The sequence below is a fragment of the Bidens hawaiensis genome, unplaced genomic scaffold (assembly GCF_021521415.1).
Source record: "Bidens hawaiensis isolate Kalapana, Puna unplaced genomic scaffold, B.hawaiensis_p1.1 tig00000326_1, whole genome shotgun sequence".
NCBI classification, from domain to species: Eukaryota; Viridiplantae; Streptophyta; class Magnoliopsida; order Asterales; family Asteraceae; genus Bidens; species Bidens hawaiensis.
This window is the reverse complement of record NW_027491025.1, coordinates 7,299,509-7,305,508: the sequence shown is the minus strand read 5'-3', so window position 1 is coordinate 7,305,508 and position 6,000 is coordinate 7,299,509.

Genomic DNA, 6,000 nt, shown 5'->3' with positions numbered 1-6,000 from the left:
GCGTTAATTCGTTGGTGACGGGTTTGGTGAAGTGTAGGAAAATGGAGTTGGTATGCAAGGTGTATGATAAAATGCTTGAGTTGAAAATCGTTCCGGACATGTAAGTTTATACTAATGTGATCAGTGGTTGTGTAAATGTGGGAGGTTGGTTGAGGCGAAAAGGGTTTTTGGTAAGATGACAGAGAAAGGGTGTGAGCCGAGTTTGGTGACATATAATGTGATTATCAGAAGGTTATATAGAGACGGGTGTACAGATGAGGCGTTTGAGCTATACACATGCAACGGTTATAGCGAGTTGTGTAAAGTTAATAGATTGGAAAAGGCGAATGGTGTTTTAGAAGATATGTCGTGCTGAATTGCAGAAAAACTTGTCAAAAATGCGCAGAAACGAGCAATTTTAAATGTTGAAAACAGTTGAAACCTGCTGATTCGTTGCCGATTTGCTGTTAAAACTGCTGCAACGCACTGTTTAAGTGTTGAACTGTTGATAAACGAATTGTTTTCTTGCTGAAAACATGCCGAAACTGCCATGACTTGACAAATTCATCCAATTGCACCCAAACTCAAAGAAGGACCACAAGCTCGTGGCTCGACGAATGAGAAAGTCTCAGTATTAAGAAAATGGGGTTAGCTGTGAAAGAAAGAGACCGACATTCATTTTTGAATATTCATAGCTGAGTTTACTAAAAGTGGGACCATCTCATCGTAGTGATTAGAGGACACCTATAATCGTTCACATCTAATGTGACACGTCCCCCCCCCCCCCCAGTTTGATCAACGGTATCAGTCGGCTAGAGAGCGGGGCTTATCTTGTTTTGAGGAGACAAAGTAGTATCTTGTACTAACCGCACCCTCAGTTCGTAAGTCTTTTTCAACATGTTACGAAGCTCCAGGCGGTCAACTTGATGCGGGAGAGGCATGAGTGCAGTTCGATCTTATGGTGTATTCCTTTGTAGTGAGTAGGGCCTCTTTCTCATTGATTAGTTTGCCTCCGCTCTATTTAAAGGTCTCCAATCCTACGGCGGTTTTTTGTCAACGAACCCGTGGATAAGTAGGCCTTTCTTGCATACCGATCTTCAGCCGAGTTCCTTCCATCGTAATAAAATCTGATGATACGCTTTGGCGTTGTTACCCACCAATTAAAAGGCCTTTTAGGTGGATAAACGTGCTAAACTGTGTGGAAACGTGTTAAAAAAAGCAACTTTAAGTGCTGAAACGTGTTTAAAAGTGCTGAAATACACTATGTTTCCAATGAAACTTGCTGAAACAAGTTGTTTAACGTACTGAAACGAATTGATAAACGTGCTGAATGGGTTGTTTTAGCATTATGTTTGCTGAATTTGCTGTTAACAATTTGCGGTTTGCAATCATTCGAGTTCTAAATTTGTTTAAAGTTTGTTGGTTGACTAGAAAACGCAAACGAGCTTAAATGAATAAAAGCCTGACATTTTATGTAATACAAACCATAGATGTATGATAACAGATTAATGGATACCACCATATGCACATTAATATTATTTTAGGAGCTGTAAGGACCAAATAATCAATGAATTTTAGTTGTTTTTTTTTTTTTTTTTTTTTTTTTTTTGCATATTGTATGCAAGTTCAAACCATGTGTTACATTTTGAGTTTTAGGACACTTTATGATATCTAATGTTTTTCTTTTCTTATTGCTACTATACTGTAGTTTGCAGTTTTCGTGTGATTAGTATTGATTCTTCCCCAATACTATCTGTTGGAAATCGTGTACTACTAATCAACAGAAATAATGAAACAATCAACACAGTAAACCGGGATTGTGTTTAACACAATTCCCTTAAATAGATTCTCGGTCTGTTCCCAGGGTACTCTGGTTCGAAACAGAATGGTGCTCTACCGGACTCGATCACTTGCATGAAAACGAAAACGAAATATTATTGTTGCAGTAGGAAGAAGATGAAGTGTGTTTGTTTGGTGTGTCTTGACTAAAACCTGGTCATGGTATTTATAACCAAGAGTCATAACCATATAATCAATTCTTAGTTATGACCATTAAAGAATATTAAATAATAATAATAATATTTATCTAATTACCATTATAAAAAGAATTGTAACTGAATCACAATAATCATAATCATTATGATTTATTAATGGTATTAACCAGACAACCAATTTGAATTTCAAAAACTGTCTCACGCGGGCTCGGGTTTTCGGAGTTGCATTCGTGTCCGCTGTACGTGCGGGCACGCACGAGTTCGATGGATTTCTAGTCCAGAAACTCAAATTTGCACCCCCCCCCCTCGCACGACCGTAGACTTGTGGTAAAACATGTCATAAAGAATTCAAATGGGTGTAAGGGTTCTACCTTATAAACCATTCATTAATTTGTTCCCAGACCGATGTGGGATAAACCTTTTACCACTTCCACCACTTCCTTCATTCACACACTTAAAATTTCCAACAATCCCCCACATGAATGGAGGTCGAAACAACATTATTCCGATTAGATTTCAGCTGTTGAATCTTGAATACAATAGGCTGGTGTTATCCTTTGAACCTTTGCTTATGAAGCATACTTAGCCCACCGGCTCTGAGTAGACTGTGATGTCTTTGAACTCGTCTGCCGTTTGTGTAGACGACAATACACTTCACACAAGACTCTCCCTGACAAATTCAAGTCCTCATAGTTATGTTCGTTATGGTCATGAACATGTGCCTGGTTCTGCAAGAGCTATTAAGTATTGTGCCCAACAACACCCTTCGAAGCGACCCCACTTCTCTCTCACATAGGTGATTCACCTTGTATGACTACCTTGGTCGAATCATTAAAAGCCATATGCTTAGCCTCACACTTGTCACTTTTAGGAATGAACTAGGAAGGTTACTTGCTACGTGGTAAACTCCCTCTTAAAATTGTAGGGTTATCTCCCCCCCCCCACAGTGACCGCACTAATTCATACAATTAGGTTTTCCTATTGAACTCAACTCTTGGGATCTCCAGTCTATTAAGTTAGGTTTCCTTCGCATGAACTTTAATTTTTCAAGGGCTTCAGTCCCATTCCCATGGACGACTTCTGAACTAACTCTCTACTTAGGCCTTTTGTTAGCGGATCCACAATATTATCCTTTGACTTCACATAGTCAACAGTGATAATTCCAGTAGATATTAGTTGTCATACTGTATTATGTCTACGTCTAATATTCCTATTCTTACCATTATACATTGTGCTATGAGATCTGCCAATTGCCGATTGGGTATCACAATGTATACAGATGGCCGATGCCGGCTTAGGCCATCTTGGTATATCCTCAACAAATTGACGTAACCATTCTGCCTCTTCGCCCGCTTTATCTAGGGCGATGAATTCTGATTCCATCGTGGATCTAGCTATAACCGTTTGTTTAGACGATTTCCACGATATAGCAGCACCTCCAAGTGTGAATACATACCCACTTGTTTCTCTGGAATCATTCATGTCAGATATCCAATTTGCATCACAATGTCCTTCGACAACTGCAGGATATCTGTTATAATGTAACCCGTATTCTCTAGTGTATCTTAGGTACCGAAGCAACCAAATCACACAATTCCAATGACTTGAACTTGGGTTGCTTGTGTATCTACTTAGCTTGCTCACAGCATATGCTAAGTCGGGTCTAGTGCAACTCATAAGATACATCAAACTGCCAATAATTCTTGAGTATTCCAACTGGTTAACGGGTTCACCTCTATTCTTAGCTAGATGATGACTTGTGTCAATGGGAGTTCTAGCTACATTAGAGTCATTTGCATTAAACTTCTCAAGAATTGTGCTCACGTAATGGGATTGACTTAAAACAAGTCCATCTTGGGTTCGTGTGATTTTAACCCCCAAAATCACATCCGCAAAACCCATGTCCTTCATGTCAAATCTTGCTTTTAGCATGTTCTTTGTGGACGTTATGATTTTGTCATCACTTCCAGCAATGAGCATATCATCTACGTATAAACACAAAATGACATATCCATCGGATGTGTCCTTCACGTACACACATTTGTCACATTCATTGATTTTGAACCCAGCATCAAGCATGACATGATCAAACTTTTGGTGCCATTGTTTAGGAGCTTGTTTCAATCCATACAAGGATTTCACAAGTTTACATACTTTCTTTTCTCGCCCAACGGCTATGAAGCCTTCGGGTTGTTCCATGTAAATCTCTTCCTCTATATTTCCATTCAAGAAAGCCGTTTTTACATCCATTTGGTGAACTTCCAAGTTTCTAATGGCGGCAATGGCAAGCACCAACCTTATAGATGTTATTCGCGTAACCAGCGAATATGTATCAAAGTAATCTAAACTTTCTCGTTGTTTATATCCTTTGATCACCAACATTGCCTTATACTTATCGATGGTGCCATCAGGTCTCATCTTCTTCTTGAAGATCCATCGATATCCTAGTGGTTTACCCCCTTGAGGAAGGTCCGCTAGTTCCCATGTATGATTTTGTAAGATAGAATCTATCTCACATTTGATGGCCACCCTCCACTGAGGTCCTTTAGCGGAGTTCACCGCTTGTTGATACGTTTGATGTAACAACTCGAGTTTTTTTCCAAATTGATATTACCCGACCCATTTCTTGTCCAAGAAATCTTACCATATTTGTCGAGTAAATTAAATATTATTATAATATTATTTTATTTAATTAATTATATTAAAACATGTTTATAACTTTAGATTTTTGGCAATTTTAACCCAAACTCAAACTATTACCCAAATATGTTTCTACCTCTTTAGTCTAGGGACTAATATGCGATTTTGAAATATTATAACCCATTAACCCATGTTGTAACTGGTTACCCTCTTACCCGATAACCCATCCAATCAAAACCCGAACCAGTTTCGTTTCTTGTAGCATAATTTTCGTATTAATTTTGGAATTGATCGGTGGACATTATTATTCTTTCCATTCGCGGCATAGCTGACACCCTAAACGAGCTAATTATATGAGTAATGATCTGTATTTCCTTTTTATTCAAACCGACACTTGTATTAACTTGTCGAACACGAGATCTGTGATGATAATTCAATTAAACTTGCCGATACGTTCCTTATGACATCGCAAATCAAACCCATATGACGAATTACGTTATCAAAACCTGCATCTGTTGTTCTCCGTCGCATTTGGCCGCGACTGGGTTGTTTCCCCGTTCATCAATATACTGTTTATCCTTTACCAAAACCCAATTAAACTTGCAGACAACAGCTCCTCCCCATCGCCATTCGTAACCCTAAGTTTGATTATATTATATCAGTCCGTATGACACGCTCTGGTTCGCGTTATTGGCCGGCAAACACATTTATGGTTCGCAATCAATTCACAACGAGAACTGATATTTTGTTTATGTTTCTTGATCGTTTTGCAGTGTTTAACGCTAACCCTAAGATTAATTAAACTAGCATTAAGCGGATTGAACGATTTGGGAATTAGGGTTTATAAGGATTTGGGATTTATCTGCCATATTATATTTAAATTAAATTTCTTATTCTATAATGAACATGTGGCCCAGCTCAGTTGGTTTGTGGGTGTGTGTGTCCAGATCAAAGAACCGGCCAGGGGCGCAGGTTCGAGCTCCCCTGGACGTGGTTTGTCTTTTATTTTTGTTTTTCTTGTTTTAAATGTTTAATTGGTATTATAAATTGTTATAAATGATATTTAATATAAAATAAACATTATTTTATTAAACCGACCTCATTATGTTATCGTGTCTTGGCAATAAATCTCGCGCACTAGTTTTTCGGGTGTGTATATATATATAATTATATTTTAATAATAATAAATCATCTTGATTTTCTTAAAAACCCGACACCATTATTGGTGTTTACTCGTCGTCAAATGTCTTTATAAATTTATTTTTATTAATGTTATATATATGTTTCATTCTGTAAAATTGTAACAATCGTATTTTAAACGTATTAATTATAAAACTAGATTATTTAATATAGTAAAAGTTATATTTTAACGTTGTGTAAAATTGTA